Source organism: Neolamprologus multifasciatus, chromosome 2 (assembly GCF_963576455.1).
Source record: "Neolamprologus multifasciatus chromosome 2, fNeoMul1.2, whole genome shotgun sequence".
In the NCBI taxonomy this organism is placed as follows: domain Eukaryota; kingdom Metazoa; phylum Chordata; class Actinopteri; order Cichliformes; family Cichlidae; genus Neolamprologus; species Neolamprologus multifasciatus.
Window position 1 is genome coordinate 899350 of NC_140440.1, and position 18236 is coordinate 917585.

The 18236-nt window shown below is 40.8% G+C and overlaps 1 long non-coding RNA gene across 1 annotated transcript; it reads right to left on the minus strand.

Annotated features, from left to right (window-relative positions):
* Positions 1 to 416: 416 nt before the first annotated feature.
* LOC146523790 (uncharacterized) lies at positions 417 to 8297 on the minus strand. The gene is made up of 2 exons (XR_014877467.1): positions 2663 to 8297; positions 417 to 1780 (listed from the first exon to the last, which is right to left on the minus strand). It is a non-coding gene; the product is annotated as an uncharacterized LOC146523790 (long non-coding RNA).
* Between the last annotated feature and the right edge of the window lie 9939 nt (positions 8298 to 18236).

An 18236-nucleotide genomic window follows, 5' to 3' on the forward strand; every position in this document is an offset into this window, starting at 1 on the left:
AACCATTCCTCTGCAGATGATCTGTTAGCTGTTTGACAACTACTCTTTCAAGGATTTTTGATATGAAAGGAAGGTTGGAGATTGGCCTATAATTAGCTAAGACTGCTGGGTCTAGAGATGGCTTTTTGAGTAAAGGTTTAACTGCAGCCACCTTGAAGGCCTGTGGTACATAGCCGATTATTAGAGATAGGTTGATCATATATAAGATCGAAGAATTAATCAATGGCAGGACTTCTTTGAGCAGTTTTGTAGGAATGGGGTCTAAAAGACACGTTGATGGTTTGGAGGAAGTAATTATTGAAGTTAACTCAGAAAGATCGATTGGAAAAAAAGAGTCTAACTTAACATCAATGGAACTAAGAGTAGCTGTAGATAATATTACATCTGTGGGATGATTATTGGTAATTTTTTCTCTAATGATAAAAATTTTATTTGTGAAGAAGTTCATGAAGTCATGACTAGTTAACGTTAAAGGGATGGTTGGCTCAAAAGAGCTCTGACTTTTTGTCAGCCTGGCTACAGTGCTGAAGAGAAACCTGGGGTTGTTCTTATTTTCTTCAATCAGTGATGAGTAGTAAGCTGTTCTGGCTTTGCGGAGGGCTTTCTTATAAAGCAACAAACTATTTCTCCAGGCTAAATGATGATCCTCTAAATTTGTGACACGCCATTTCCTCTCCAGATTACGAGTCATCTGCTTTAGGGTACGTGTTTGAGAATTATACCACGGGGTCAGGTACTTCTGATTAGAGACCTTAGTTTTCACTGGAGCTACAGTATCCAGAGTCGTACGTAGTGAGGAGGTGAAATTATTAACAAGATAATCGACCTCTGTTGGGGTAGCGTTCAGATAGCTGCTCTGCTCTGTGTTGGTACAGGGCATTGACGATGATAACAGTGGCTGGATTATATTCTTAAACTTAGTTACAGCGCTTTCAGAAAGACATCTACTTTGATAAAGTCCACTCTCCACTGCTGCGTAATCAATTATTGTAAATGTAAATGTTATCAAGAAATGATCAGACAGGAGAGGGTTTTCAGGAAACACTGTTAAATGTTCAGTTTCTATGCCATATGTTAAAACAAGATCTAGAGTGTGATTAAAGTGGTGGGTGGGTTCTTTTACATTTTGAGAGAAACCAATTGAGTCTAACAACAATCTAATCTAATGTTGATGATTATCTAATCATCAACATCCTGTACACAACTGTCGCTGCTGCAAGCGCCTCCACTCTAACCTAAAAGTCACCTTTCACAATAGATCACAAGAAAATCATTATAAGCGCCTATTCTACTAAAAGATCAAAGAGAGACCAACCATTTTAATCAATTAAGTTTAAGCATATAAGCAATTACTCATGCGTAAATTTCATCAGAGCTAAACGCTGCCTAGAAACAACCCCTGTGTGTTAACACTAACTTCATTTTAAAACTCATATTTCCTGTGTTATAACCTGTTGTTGATATAGCATCTTTATTTCATTTTGCTCCTCTATAAACTAGAGTTAACTTCTACAGTGGCCCCCTTTTGTTAATGGCCCGAATTATATCAACAAGTTTCTCCTCTTTCAGCCAGATTCAGTTATAAGCTAAATGAATTTCAGGTTTATGGATTCTATGTGTTTGTAAGCATGTGCGCCCTCTATGCTCTCGTCTCCTAGCACAATAGATTGCCTGGACATTCGCGCCAAACAAAGCTTTCGACCTTCATTAATAGACTGAGCCACAACTCTTTAATAAGCACCAAAATGCAATGTGTAAAAATAATTTCTACGTATATGCTCTCTCCTCTATCCTAAAAATAAATCTATGTAATATATGTATGTGTAAGCCTACATTATAACCACTTCTTCTTTTCTACTCCTGCAATCTTCACTAGTTTCCCCAAAGCATATCTTTTTGTCAAAGCGTCCCACAATTTCCGTTAAAGTTTTGTACACTGCTTCTTAAAAACACTGGCATTTTATCTTCTAAACAGGATTCAGTTCACTTTAATCCTTTAACCTTAACATAAAAATAACAATTTCTGCTTCAGTTTTAGCATATCTAAATTGTCAAAAAACCCAAAAGTCATAAAATGATCCTAAAACCTATTTTATACCTTAAATTCCCCCTTTTTTGACACATCTCCTGTGTCAAACTAAAATGCTTCACCCTAGCTTAGGAAATTAAAAAAGTTCGTCATCCCATCCAGTCACACAAATTCACTCACATGCATTCACACCAGGTTTTTGCTGATAGTGGAGACTCCCACGCAAGTAATCAGATTCTCCACCCTCAGCAACATGAGCTCATTCATTTGCTTTATTTTGTTTTTAAGAAAATAGTTCCTTATGCTTTTGGACTGGATTGAATCGCTACAATCCTTTTAGACAGGGACTTACAACCTGATTAGGTCCCCACAGGTAGCCTTCTCCTCAGCCAGTTGTAATCTGGAAAGCCCACCTTATATTTGTTCTCCCGAGAATTTGTCAGCGCTGTTATTCACTCTTTCAGGCCTGCTTAGAACAAAAATGAGAGAAAGAGAGCTGATTATTAGCTCATCAAAACACAAAACAAAAAAAACACCTGACAGGTTTTCTCTAAGTGCACTGTTACAAAAATAATGGGCCCCTCTTAGACATGTCCATGTTTACTAAAACTCCCTCTGTTAAAAATAAAAAACAAAAACAAAAACAACCCAAACCTAACGAACAGAATCAACCCATCACCACAACAACAACCTCAAAAATCTTAAACACACAAAAGTTTTGCCACCAGGGTCCTGACACTTCCAGGTCAACTGACATAATTTCACCTCCTCAATACGCCGAAAATCTTGTTAAAACCACACAATTTGCACACAACAATCTCCCCCTTTATGCACTTTAACATACTTAGATTCAGCATAAGATATAAACCCAATACAACAAAACCCATTACAACAGTAAACTGTTACTTTACCGTTATATTTCACCAAGTAATCCTCTTCAGCCACTGCTCTGTTTCCTCAAATGAAAACCTCAGTCACACACAGACACACAGGAAGCTTCTCCGTCACCACTCACTCCAGCTAATTTGCATACTGAGTCATATCTGAAGAAGTTGCCGTAACAAGAGAAATACCTGTTTAAACATTACCACATTATTGAATTACTTTCATTTTCTTTCCATACTAATCACTTGCTTTGATCAATCAATACAAGAGTACTCCCAAGTCACTCTTATAAAAACTACTTTAATCACTTTTCTTTTTTCCATACCTCACTCCCTCTGTCATATAACTTCTTTGAGTTATTCCTCATCTTCAAGCTCTAAGTGTATTTTATCAAACATTCACACCATTTTAACACTCATACAAGTAGCAAGCTGATCTTCATCGCGTATATTTGTGTTCTTTAGCTAAGTTTAATCAATGTCTATGCATTAATCTTCATGAGCTTGTCCTCGTAAGGTTAATGCATTTTCTGCTTGTGTATGTGATTTTGCATATGTTGCTTTTTGCAGTGTTTCAGACTCCTTCACAATTCTCCACTTAAGCAGTCAGTTTTCTCTTCCCCGAATTTGCTAACCCAAATTTTGATTTCCCACCTGAAATAACAGCATTCCTGGTCCTCAGCCCTAGGTCAGAGCTTGCTTGTGAGGTTCAGGGACTCAGGCGCTGTGAACAATTCAACCAGAAACTTGCCTTAACATGTCCAGTGATGTTAACTTATAACTTTCTTCCAACCGCTGCATGTGGAAAATTGATCCAGGTCTGCTTTGCCCCTGAAAATAACACAACTGAGACATTTTCATTATTATCATGAGTGCTTAAACTACCTGTTTTTCTCTCTCTGGTCAGAAATACCAACTTATGTCATGTATGTAAGCATGTTCTTCATTGCATTTGTATTCATGTTAATGTTCAGTGAGTGTAAGCTGTTTCTTCATTGCATATGTATGTTATGTGATCATGTTAATGAAGTGTAAGCTGCTTCTTCATTGCATATGTATGTTATCGTCAGGTTTAATTCATGCATCTTTCACTGAGTTCTGCATTCAAACTATCTCACTTCTGATTCTTTCCAAAAATAATTTCACATGTAATAATTTGTGTATGTGTGTTTTCTATTTTTTGTTTACCTCTTTGTTGTGATCTGGGGGACATCTCTAAACCATCATGAGTTCAGGCTTCAATTTCAACCCAATTATATCCTGTATTCTCGCAGTCGAACTCGTCTGGGCTTCACCTCTCACTGGTCTCCGTCTCTCTCTTCACAGTGTCCTGTGTTGTCTTGAAATCTCCAGCTTTAGTCCTAAGTCAACTGTTTGCTACTTCTCTGTTTCCTCTCCGTCGATCTTTTCAGTATTTTCCTTCTAGATCAAGTCCCAGCCTGGCAAAATATCACATTCAGTGCCTTCAGACAGTGATGTCACCCTGCTCTTACCAGCCTGCAGTTCACCGTGCATGTTTTCATCACGTGGTTTCTGCTTCTCTGTTGATCCTTTCAGTCGTCTCTTTCAAGATTACTCCAAGCATGGCAAATCTGAAAATCAGTGTCCAGTGCTTTCCCACAGTTCTTTATCCCACTGTTCAACTGCCCAGCCTGTAATTCACAGTACATGTTGCATCACGTGCTTTTCTTACATGCTGCTGGTGTCGTCAGTCGTCATGGTTCAGTTGCACTGTCTTTTGCCTGCTGTTAATTCTTCAAGTCCACGATGTTCTGTCGGTCTTCATCAGGAGATTAACTGTCCTTTGAGCTTCTTCTCAGGACGGGGACAAAGTGAGAGGTCAAGCTGTAAAATTTAAAGCCAAAACCTGGCCTGTTTTCCTCCCAATTCTGTTAATCTATGGTTTTGCCGCTGTACTCAAGATTCCAGGTTGAGAGAAGTCCACCTCTTTGACACGCTAAAGCATACAAGTAATATCCTTTTCATTTCTTTTCTTAAAACCTCCATTTGCTTATTCTTCCTAGAGTTTTTAACTCGTCTGTTTCTCTCTCTGGGTGCTCACTTGACACAGTCAGTTCCTTTTATGGGCATGCAAAGTTCCTGTCACACACACCATTTCCTGTCACACATGCAGCCATATTTTCTGTTCCTCTTTCCCATTTTACAGCCTAATCAAACTCTTTAGTTCTACTAATTCTTGATCTAAAAACAATGCACCCTTATTTCACGCACAAACACTTTTAACTATACTAAATTCTTTGCATTTGTCAACATTCACATCAGTCTTCAGCGTTGTCAACAGAGCTCTTTCAGACATCAGGAATCGTCTCACACACACCGCCTTTTCTCTCAGACTTCCACTTTTCCGCTCTACTATCCACTTTCCTAGTGTTTTCCTTACTTATTATTTTTTTTACAAATCACACCCAATCACTCAAAACCTGCTTCTCACCGCATTCACACTCTTAAACTGTGACAGAAGTTGAGGAATATACAGTGGGGCAAAAAAGTATTTAGTCAGCCACCGATTGTGCAAGTTCCCCCACTTAAAATGATGACAGAGGTCAGTAATTTGCACCAGAGGTACACTTCAACTGTGAGAGACAGAATGTGAAAAAAAAATCCATGAATTCACATGGTAGGATTTGTAAAGAATTTATTCGTAAATCAGGGTGGAAAATAAGTATTTGGTCAATAAAAAAAATACAACTCAATACTTTGTAACATAACCTTTGTTGGCAATAACAGAGGTCAAACGTTTACTATAGGTCTTTACCAGGTTTGCACACACAGTAGCTGGTATTTTGGCCCATTCCTCCATGCAGATCTTCTCAAGAGCAGTGATGTTTTGGGGCTGTCGCCGAGCAACACGGACTTTCAACTCCCGCCACAGATTTTCTATGGGGTTGAGGTCTGGAGACTGGCTAGGCCACTCCAGGACTTTCAAATGCTTCTTAAAGCATTTGTTGTAAAACCAACTATGGTTTAAGCAGTTCACTGCTTACTAATTTGCATTTTCCACATTCACACACACAGTCTAAAAATAGCTCCAGCACAGACTCAGCCTCCTTTCACACAGAGATCTCTTATTTTATATTACAAAGACGTCTTATATTTACAACTGCACAGATTTTTAGGCCTTTTAGCACCTACACAATTTTGGCAAATTTAACCTAACCGCCCAGCGGATAAACTCTATCAGTTTTTTGCGATCAATTCACCAGTATCAGCCTCGAACTGTTTCTGGCCTAATCTCGAAAATCCCTAACTCAATTTAAAAGCGTCAACCAACCCAAACTTTGCCTGAAGCTCTATTTTTGGCATTTCACAACCAAGGCTTACCCCGAAGTTTTAAGTTAAAGTTACACGCCCGAAGTCCAACTTCTGCTGGCCAAAAAAGCGCAGATACCGTTCCAAACGGTAAAGTGGTCCAACTAGTTATTCTGGAGTGCCCCAAGCTCCACAGTGACCAACTGACTATCCCTCAAAGAGGACAAGGCCTAGGCGTCCCTGGCCTTGGCAAGCTTTACCTCTGAGCACTGCGCCTCCTAGTGGACTCGAACCACCGTCCTTCAAGTAATTTATAATACTTTAAACAACAGTCCACACCCAAAACAAGTGTATGACTGCCCCAGGTCCAACCTGTCTGACCAATTTGGGACTCGAACCCATAAAATGACCAAATTCCCTAAATCCTACGTGAGACTCGAACTCACTTTCACTGTTTTCCTTTTCCTTGGGACTCGAACCCAGTACTTTTACTTATAAACTTCATCATCATTACTTCAACCACAATTCTCATGAGATTTTCACCAAAATCAAAACAGACATTCACCAGTAATTTCAGTGAGTAGACTTAAATTTTTTTATGTCCAATTTGGCACATTTTGGAAATAATTCAACAGGTAGTAGTGCCTTACCTTTGGATAAGCCGGCTTATGCCCACTCACTTTGACCACTGATATTCGTGCCTGCCCGTCTGGCCACCTCGGACCGTGGATTTCTCTGTCCAAGCCTCCAACTCACTCTCCCTCCTCAATAACCGGACGAGCCTCCCAAATGTTGGATTCAATATTAAGGAGGGGTAGAGGAGGTAATCTACTTTCAAAATAACAACACTGGTCCGGCCGGGTGGAGTCAAACGATGATTTTAATGACACGCGTGGGAAGACCGCCACTGTACGCAGACAGCGCCGATCCCCGACTTACAGAGCATAAGCAGGTGTTTTATACCTTTCAGGGCTTAAATTTACTGACGCCCTTAAACGTCACTCAGATACAGTTCATACATAGGTTTCAAAACCACAATGACTTAAGACAGTTTAAAAATAACATTGTCTCCGTCTCCACAACAGATGCTTCCTGTCAGCCTTCTGACTTTCACTTCCCGTCTGGAAAACCAGACCCACACCCTGCAAGAAACTGTTCCTCTTTTTGCAGAGACAGCAAGAAACTATTCCTCTTTTACAGAGACAATTTTAGAGTTACAAGCAAACATGATTAACCTCTCACCTATAAATGAGATAAAGTCTACTGTATGTGTGTCAGCATGAACTGCACTCAGTTTCAACTTGTAACCTTTTCCACCAGACAGAAGGCCAGCACGTACACATTTAAGATTATAACAAGCATTCAAAAGCATTTAAGATTATAGATTCAACTCAACAGTTTAGAGTGGTTATAACTGCACCTGTAATAAAGGCTAATTGGGTACCAATATGTTTAAACATCTGAATACAATATCAATACTGCAGATTGTATTATTAATGCAATGGTAATGATGATGATGATTAACAATAGCAGTAAAATATATCTCTAATTCCTCACAATGGTAATAGGATATCCATGTTTGCTGTTATTCCTTGCAGTGTCCCAAAATACTGGAATCAGATAAAACTAATTTGGTTAAACCACTTTGTGTGATTTTAAAAATATACTTTTGAAAAGCAACAGTGCCTACAAAGAAACGTCCTTCATTCTTCCTCAAGTTTTCGAAATTAGAACTTAAACTAGCATTCTGTGTCCACATTCACTTTTAGTACACATATGACATATGGAAATATAAAGGGCATTGCTTATCTGGTGCCTTATATATTTTTCTTCAGAGACCTCAGAGGCAGGAAAGAATTATTCCAGTCATATATGTGTCAACCTGAATATTCTATCCTATATTTAAAAATAAAAAAAATCCTGGTTGGGTTTAAAAGTAGAACATATAGGTGAATAGGTGATATAACTGGCTTTCATTTTAGTTGTTGGACAGCTGTCAGCTCTCTGTTTACAACTGAGAAATTTTCAGTTGAAGACGGCACATTTCCAAACTAGAATGAAGCAGGAGAGTTTGAGATTCTCAATTAGATTGTGCTCCATGACTTGTCCCCTATTCTGAGAGTATTAAGGTAAAATAAATAAATAAATAAAAAAAAATATATATATATATATATATATAAATATAAATGGACTTCCACTCTAGAAAAATCTCAGGTGGAGTACTAAGTAAGATGAAAAACTAATTTAACTGGGTGTGTGCTAGTAAATTTTCACGATATGCAAATTAGCAAGGCAACCACTAACCGGAAATCAGCTATCAGCAATGTGCTTTTACTTAGTGCTATGAAAAGCTGTTCCAGCTGTTAAAAAAATACCTCAGTGCTACATGAAAGTGCCACAGAAGTGCTGTTGCCATGACACTTATAATTTCTGTCTTTCTGTAAGGACCACATTATATAATGCCAGTCCACAGCAGTAATGTTTCCTTCAAAACTACCTTTCCAATAAGTTGGTAATTCTTTTGAGAAGAAGATAGAAACTTGAAAGAAAAGGAGCGAGACCCTTACTAAATAATTGTTTCTTCTACCTCAGTATTTATTTGAAGAAATGTGGCATGCTGAAGTGATTTTAAATTGACCATCTGGATGTTGGCCTGTGATTTACATGTAGCTGGCTAAAGTACAGTTACTGTGTCAAGGGCTGGTTGAAATCACATTGTTTCTTCCCACAAATAACCTTCTCTTCTGAAAGCTGTTGGTATAGAAAAAAGTGTCTACCATCTTTCTTCTGCCAAGGTATATGCATTTTGTTTTTCTCACAAAAACAAAATAATTTAAGTGTTTTCTAAATGAAAATTCAAGCTGATGGTTTTGAAATAGGTTCCTGTGTTATACTGTCAGCGATTTAATTTCTTGCATGTCCAAAGTGTCCTGGAACAAGAAGCAGACAATCAAGCAACACAAAATCTTCACAGACTACCTGAAATTAATATGCAAAAAAAAAAAACATAGCTGTCTTTGTCACATAACTGAAGAAGAGAGAAAATGGATTTTTTTTTTGTGTTTTTTTTTAAATAATACGGCACTTTCACACTCTTTTCAGACCTAACTGGTAGACATCAGGCCTTAAGGCCACTCTTATGAACTCAGTTTTTCAGTGAGAGACATTCACACCACTGGTCTGCTGAAGGTCATTTTGTAGGACTTTGGTATTATTTGGTAATATTTCCATACTTTTACGGTCAGGGTGTCACACCTTCTACAACCCTGTCAGAAAACAGGAGAAGGAGAAAAAATGTCAGTGGCCTCCACCATTAAAATCTTTTTTTTTTTTTTAAAGAGAGAGAGATTGCACTTTCACTGTGGGGCCATTTTGCAATTCAAACTACTGGGAAGTTCTTGTCTCAGGAACACTTTTCAGGAAGCTGAGGTTACTTCATTGTTGCCACTCTAGTGCACCTGATGTTAATTTTATTAACAACAAAGCAGTTGAAATTGATTAACAGCTCCCTCTGCTACTGAACTGGCTACATCAATATCCCAGAAGTTTATCTGACTTCATCTGATTAAAAAGTGTTCCTTTAATTTTTTGAGTAGAGTATATGTTTTATCAGGGGCCATTCTTTTGCCTGCGATGCATACTAAAGTGAGTGACACAGTGGTGCAGTTATTAGCTCACAGCTAAATTTCATGGGTTCAAAATCGACTAGCCAGTGGGGACCTTTCTATGTGCAGTTTTGATGTTCTCTCTGCACCTGTGTGGGTTCTGTTTGGGTACTCTGGCATCCTCCCAGGGTCCAAAGACTGTGAAAATGTCTCAGTGGGGGACATTAATGTTTGTTTGGTTTCACATGATGCTTCATTAAGTTTTAACCTTCTTATATACATCCATATTTTGTTTTCTTATGTTGTTTTGTTCTGTGGTATTTGTGCGTAAATACTGGCTTTCTACCAAGGGCGTAGATTTGGTTTTGGCATTGGTTTGGGACGGATGATTCAACCACCGTACCCTGCCCTGTTTCTTTTTTTCCCCTTTTTGTCTTTGCTTCTTGATTTAAAAAAAAAGGAGAAATATAATTGCCTACATATGCTATTCTACATAAATTACTATTAAACAAATGACTGACTAAGTATTTTAGAGTTTAGTTTACTTCAGCCATATTTCATATAAATCAGGTATCATACAAACATAAAAATAGCTTCAAATACAGTCATGACAATAAAAGAATATGACTTTAAGGACTTAACAACATTACTTCAGTTATAGTACACCAACATCTCTTATACATTAGCACTAAGGGAACACTGAATGACCTGGTGGGTTTTGTCCATAAAACTACTCATCTAAGATTACCACAAAGTAAAAGATCTCTCAGCAAAATTATGCAACATTTTAGGACACTGTTGCCCCTATCAAGTCAGTGAGCAGGGATTTTTTATTCTAAACATGAACTACTGTTACAGCAACAGACATGGACTACTGGTGTCCCACACAACAACTCAATGTCCACTATGTGAAGGGGCCGAACACATGCCTTCTCCTCTCGTTGTAGAACATCTGACTAATATTGTTCATTAATGCTGCTTTAATATACCTGTTCCGTGTAGTACGCTGCGCACGCACGCAGTGAGACAGCGCGAAAGTGAGACCCGCCCCCCGGGAGTGAGGTGAATTACGTGTAATGTCTGCTCAGTTACACAGTAAACAAAGCTTGCTAGTAATCACAAATCCAGAGTCTTTACTGAACATCAAACATGGTGTCAGAAGTTGTGGTTTGGTCGTGTGCTACAGCCCTGCCGACGGAGTGGTAAGGCTAAAGTTTTCCCAGCACTTTGCGAACGAAGCAAGCAAGTAACCAGCTAGCGTTGCTCGGCTATCGTAGCAAAGGCTATTGAGCATCAACGACCATGTCAGACGGATTCCGTAGACCAGAACCATTGGTGTTCAGTGGAAACATTGCCAAGAAGTGGTGTGTATTCGAGCAGGAATACGACATATTTATAGCCGCTGCTCATTCCGATAAGGATGCTCGAACTAGAGCGTTCATCCTGCTAAACCTGGCCGGCTCTGAAGCCATCGAGCGGGAGCGTGCCTTCGTTTATGCACCCGTTGTGCACGCGGGGGAAGGAGAACACAGACAATTGGTGACCGAAGCAGAATCGAGAGAAGACCCGGAATGTCTAAAGCGCAAATTTCGGGAACTGTGTAATCCCCAAACAAACATAACAATGGAAAGGCACAAGTTTAACACAAGAAACCAATGGCCAGATGAAACAATTGAGTCTTACGTGAGTGACTTGAAAAATAAGGCAGGCAGTTGCAGATTTGGCCAGCTTAAAGACGAGCTCATCAGAGATAGACTCGTTTGTGGCATAAATAGTGACAGCATGAGAAAGCAACTGCTGCGCGACAGTGACTTAACTTTGAGCAAAGCAATTGAAATGTGCCAGATATTCGAGCAGACAGATCAACATACGAAAGCTCTAGCAGCTCCAAAACAAATGGCAGCAAAGGTGGATACCTTGCATCACACAATAAAGAAAAAACATCCACACAAAGTCAAGACAAAGACAGGCAATGAGCGGTGTGCAACACATCCAGAACAGAGGCTCGCTCACGCAATCACAAACTGAAACAACTGCGGGGGCAGCCACGAGGCAAAAAGAGACAAATGCCCAGCATATGGCCAGCAATGCCATAAGTGCCAAAAATGGAATCATTTCCAGAAATGCTGCAAGTCATCACAAACACGGCAATTCAAAAAGAGACCCGTTAACCACATTGAGATGCAAGCGCCTAGCAGCGATGAGGAAATGTTCTATGTGAATGGAATTAATATAGACACTATAAATCCCTGTTTTCCATACAAGAATGACATTTTCACCACAGTGCATATTAATGGAAAACCCTTAGAGCTCAAGGTGGACACTGGCGCCAAATGTAATGTCATGCCAGCTGACCTTTTTGAACAACTGAGACAAGATGAAAAACTCCTGCCATCACAGAAAACTAAACTGGTGGCATATGGAGGTGAGGAAATTCAAACAGCTGGCACAGCAACACTCTCATGCCACTCTGCAGGCAAGGAATACCCTCTGCAGTTCTTCGTAGTGAAACGAGACGTACAACCCCTACTTGGCTTACCAGACTCACTCCACTTACAATTAATCACATTGAACAAAGAAGTCCACCATGTAGCCAAGGATGTGGAAAGCACCTTTTCAGAACAGATCTTCTTAGAGTATTCAGACCTCTTCGAAGATAAACTTGGTAAACTTCCGGTTACCTATTCCATGAAAATAGACCCAGAAGTCACACCAGTGGTAAAGCCTGCACGCAAAATACCCGTTCCAATGCAAGACAAGGTTAAAGCAGAATTAACCCGCATGGTCGAGTTGGGTGTGATCACCCCTGTCACCGAGCCAACAGAATGGGTGTCGTCTATGGTGGCGACCCACAAGAAAAATTCAGATGACATCAGACTCTGCATCGATCCAAGAGATCTAAACAAAGCGCTAAAACGCCCACATCACCCTATGCGTACTATAGAGGAGGTAGCCGCCCAAATGCCTAACTCCAAAGTCTTTTCTGTCCTGGATGCGAAATGCTCCTTTTGGCAGATAACACTTGACCACAAATCATCCATGCTCACGACTTTCAGCTCGCTGTTTGGCAGATTCCGCTTTCTCAGAATGCCGTATGGAATAAACTCAGCCAGCGAGGTGTTCCAGCATGCAATGGAGCAGATCTTTGCTGGATACCCCTGTGCTGTCATCGTCGACAACATAATCATTGGCGGAAGAGATATGAAAGAGCATGAACACAATCTCAGAAAGGTACTCGACCGTGCAAGGGAAGTCAAACTGAGACTCAACCCCCTGAAGTGCAAATTCAGTCTCAAAGAAGTCTGCTATGTTGGTCACGTCTTCACAACCAAGGGCTTAGAGCCTGACCCAGCAAAGACAAAAGCAATTAAGGAGATGCCCACACCTGAAAACGTCACACTCTCCAACGCTTCTTAGGGATGATTAATTACCTAGGAAAGTTCATTCCTAATTTCAGTGAGCTCTCAGCCCCACTTTGGGAGCTAACGTGCAAAGACATTCAGTGGTGCTGGCTGAAGCAGCATCAAGATGCATTCAATGCTTTAAAACAGAGCCTAACAAGTCCTCCCACCCTCAGCTATTACGACGTCCAGAAACCCGTCACGCTAACGTGTGATGCATCGCAGTATGGACTCGGGGCTGCATGCCTCCAGGAAGGCGCCCCGATCGCCTACTCCTCTCGTACTCTGACGCAGACAGAAATTCGCTATGCGCAGATCGAGAAGGAGCTTCTTGCAGTTGTATTCGGTTGTTCCAGGTTCAATGATTACATCTATGGTAAGCAAATCCAAATCGAAACTGATCACCAGCCGTTAGTCACTATCTTGAACAAGCCAATACATTCAGCTCCAGCCAGACTGCAACGCATGATGCTCAGACTGCAGAAGTACAACTTTCAGATGGTGTACAAAAAAGGCTCGCAGATGTACCTCGCCGACACTTTGTCCCGTGCTCCCACAACCTCGACAGATCAGCACAGTGACGAAACAGCTGACTACGAGATCATGTCGATCCAACAAATCTCTTCTTCAAGGCTGACACAGCTAAAGGAACACACTGCCTCTGATCCAGAGCTACAGAAACTGAGCACTGTCATAATGAGAGGCTGGCCTTGCAGACAAACTCAGCTGCCCACAGAACTTCGTCAATACCACCCATATCGAGATGAACTCACCCTAGAAGATGGCATTGTCATGAAAGGCCCGAAAACAGTGATCCCCAAGTCTTTGCAAAAGGATTATATTGCCATCCTCCACAGAGGGCACCCAGGCACGGAAGCTACTAAACGCAGGGCCCATGGTATCGTGTTTTGGCCCACAATGACTGAAGATATAGAGCAAGAAACAGATGCGTGTCCAGTATGCAACAGCACCAGGCCACATCAACAGAAAGAGCCACTGAAGCTACATCCAGTGCCGGACTTACCCTGGTCAACCGTCGCCACTGACATCTTTGAGTGGAATGGTCAACATCACCTGGTTGTCGTCGACTCTTACTCAGGTTGGTTCGAGGTAGACTTGCTTCGTGACCTAACTGCCAACACTGTCATTACAAAGCTTAAAAGACACTTTTCCGTCCACGGCTGCCCGCACAAAGTAATATCAGACAACGGCACCCAGTTCACTAGCCAACGCTTTGCAGACTTTGCTTCAGCCTGGGACTTTGTTCATGTGACAAGTTGCCCAGAATATCCACAGGCCAATGGACTGGCTGAACGTGCAGTTCGCAGTGCAAAGCAGTTGATGGAGAGGTCAAAGAGAGATGGAACAGATGTCTTCCTCAACCTACTCAATCTCCGCAATGTGCCACGAGAACGAGAACATTAGGTTCTCCAGCTTATAGGTTGATGTCAAGACAGACCCGCACTACCCTACCTGTGTGTAAACGTCTGCTCGTTCCCAGTCCCAAAAGCAACAGAGCTGTTAAAACAAACTGACTTCACAAGCGCCATGCACAAAAGAAATACTATGACAAGTCCAGCAGACCCCTCCGTCCCCTCATGCCAGGTGAGGTTGTGCGGATGCAAACGCGTCATGGACATGACTCCTTAGGAACCATCAAGGAAGCCTGCAAGGAGCCCAGATCGTACATCGTCCAGTCAGGAGGTGGAGAGGACAGACGGAACCGCAGGCATGTCCTCCCAGTCTCTGAACCACCACCACAACACGGAGATTCCCGTGATGATTACACCGCGGTCCAACCACCAACCACAAGTTCCACACAGCACATCCAAAGACCTGTGACACACACTGAAGAACAAACACATAGCCGCACACAACACTTCACACAAGCCCCTGTCCAGTCCCCCTGTCGCCTGGCAAGTGATGCTTACATCACACGATTTGGGAGAGTCTGCAAGCCAAACCCCAAGTATGAACACTAAGGCATAAGAGATGGACTGTAACATTAAAAAAAACAAAACAAAACAAAAAAAAACAGTGGACAGTACATGTGACGTGATGTTAACAAGGTTAAATGCTCACTATGTTCTGACCAATGACACAGTTCCAGGTGTGAAGTAATTCGTTAATGTCCAGGCTAGAATGTTATGGACTAGGATATGTTGTTAATGTATTATTGCTAAAGATGTTGTTAGTCGTTTATGCAGTCCTAAGCTAAAGAAAGGGGATGTAGAACATCTGACTAATATTGTTCATTAATGCTGCTTTAATATACCTGTTCCGTGTAGTACGCTGCGCACGCACGCAGTGAGACAGCGCGAAAGTGAGACCCGCCCCCCGGGAGTGAGGTGACTTATGTGTAATCTCTGCTCAGTTACACAGTAAACAAAGCTTGCTAGTAATCACAAATCCAGAGTCTTTACTGAACATCAAACACTCGTTAACTGAGATAAACTGCTGGTATATTGGTTTTACATCTATACTGTCCAGTCTCTCCTGGTGGACATACAGCAGCATTGTTTAATCTCATTCGAGTCACTGTTAACCTTACCCATCTTTTTAGTCTTCTGAGAGCACTGAAGCTTCTTTTAGCCTCAGTACATGTGTTTTATCCTCAGATTAAAATTATTATTATTATGTGCTTGATGAGCCTCACCTTTGGCCCCAGCTCTTCCCCTCTGACTGCACTAGGACATGTTGCCACCTGATAAAATAACACATTGATTCATGCCATATAAAAAGTGAGACATGTCAATTCAGATTCTTTGTCAAATATACACTAATGAATCAATTTACATCAGCAGCCTAACAATTGTCATGATAATAAATACTAGTTAATCTATAGCACCAAATCATCAGTCAGTCACCTGTGACCTCGCATCTTCACCTCTGTCCAAGCTACAACATGGCAGAGCTGCCTGTGTCACCTGATAAATAACAGTGAGATATTCCAAATACATGCAGTCACACATGTGCTTCAAATACAATAATGAACCATCAAGTCATCATCCGATTTCACCTGTGATCTTGTATCACCATTGCTCTCTGAGCTTTGTGTTGGTTGGAATATTTGCAAAATCGTGACTACCTCATGATATTTTGTCTCAAAAATTAACCCTATGAATATGTCAGTACCATTAGGATGAAATTATTGTGTCACCAACATTTAACGTTAGACATATAATTTTAACAGCCTCTGTAAATGAATATCCTGGCTCGCTCAAAGCTGCCGTTTTCTCTGACAGTTTCAATCAAAATTAGAAATGCTACTCTGGTTGACTGAGATAACTAATAGTGCTGCCTGTTGTGCAGTTAGTTTCCAAAACACGTTATTCATGGTTACATACAATTTTAGACTGATGTGGGCCAAAGCCTAGCATAGCCTGTAACGTTATTATGACGGACACATTTTATGTGTTAACTTGGCTTTAAGTGACTTACAGGTTTCTTTGAAAAATACTTTCTTATATCCAGGTTCTTCCTCTTTGCTGCCGTCCTCCTCTCCTCCTGGCAGCGCATGGCTTGCTAAAACTAAACAGAGCTCCCTGAAAGGCACAGCCAATCACATTGGCCATATTTGTCACATGACGCAGGACTCCAGTAGAGAACGTAATTTAACTCTTTCTGCAACGCTAGGTGAATGAGACGTTGACAGATGTTTTTTTTCTTTCTATCGGGTTAGTTTTTCTTTACTCGAAGAGATCAAATTATTGGTGGGGACAATTCAATAATCGCTGGATATTGGTGGGGACATGTCCCTTCTGTCCATGCCAAATCTACGCCCTTGCTTTCTACTAAAGAATAACCCAAACCTTGCTCTCTACAGTAAAAGAACATGGTGGTTCTATGCTCTCTTTCATCACAGAAATAAATCAAAAAAAGATGAAAAATAAAAGTTATTACATAGATGAGATGGTGCATGTTTTTTTCATGTATTATTTCAGTGATCCAGAGAGACTTGCGTCAGAGAAAGAGAGAGACGGAAAATAAGAATGACTGAAGGTGTTATAGCCAGCGAGAAAGTGAAGAGAGAAAAAAAGAAAAGGAGCGGCATTAGCAAAAACAAAGAGGTGAACCAAATAAATATTATTTTCTGATTCCAGCACTGCCAAAACCTTACTCCCACCTCCACACAATGCAAGGAGTTGTCAGTTGTGAGTGAAGAGAAGGCTTCATCCTGTCTGCTGCTGCTGCGCGTGCATGTGCGTGCAGCCCATCACACAGATTTGCAGTTCAGACATAAGAAAATAGAGAACAGAAAAAAAGATGGAGACCTGGTTTTTAAAGTACTTTGTGTACAAACAGCTGTCTCTGTGTCAGTGGATTAATTTGAATTGTATCAGGTCTTAACTGTGGTAGAAAATATTGGTCTGAAGTAACCTCAGCTTCATGAAAAGTGTTCCTGAGACAAGAACTTCTCAGTAGTTTGAATATCAAAATGGCCCCACAGTGAAAGTGCAATCTCTCTCTCTTTAAAAAAAAAGAAAAATCCCTATGTAAGCTGTATTCATAAGTTGTCTTCGTTCAGCTTCGATTTAGCCCCCACCCACCATGTATTAGCATTATACTAGTGATGTGTCGGTTGTGAACGCAACGGCTCTTAGAGCCGACTCTTTGAAGTGAGCAACGCGAGCTGTGGGTTTGTTGTTTTTTTCCCCCCTTTCTCTCACCCTCTCTCTCGCCCTTTTTTTCCGCTTCACTCTGCAAGCAAACCTTGTGCTTTGCGCTGGGAAGAGGGGGGTGGGCCGGTAGTTACATTCGCAGTAGCACAGGAACAGAGTGGGAGGGAAAGAGAGAGAAAGAGAGCCAGGGACAACAACGTCACATTAGAAAGGTATAGTGATCATCTACAACTATTTTCAGTTGTGGATGATAAAGGATTCACAGAGTTTATTCATACAGGCCCATATGACAGAGAATGTGCGTCTTCTTTTTGTTTTCATATTTTTTCATATTTATATTTAATTGTGTTGTGGTTTGCAGTGTTTTGTGTTGTTTCACATTAAATTTGTTTGAAGGGAAAAAGCTGAAAATTTAAATAGTTAAA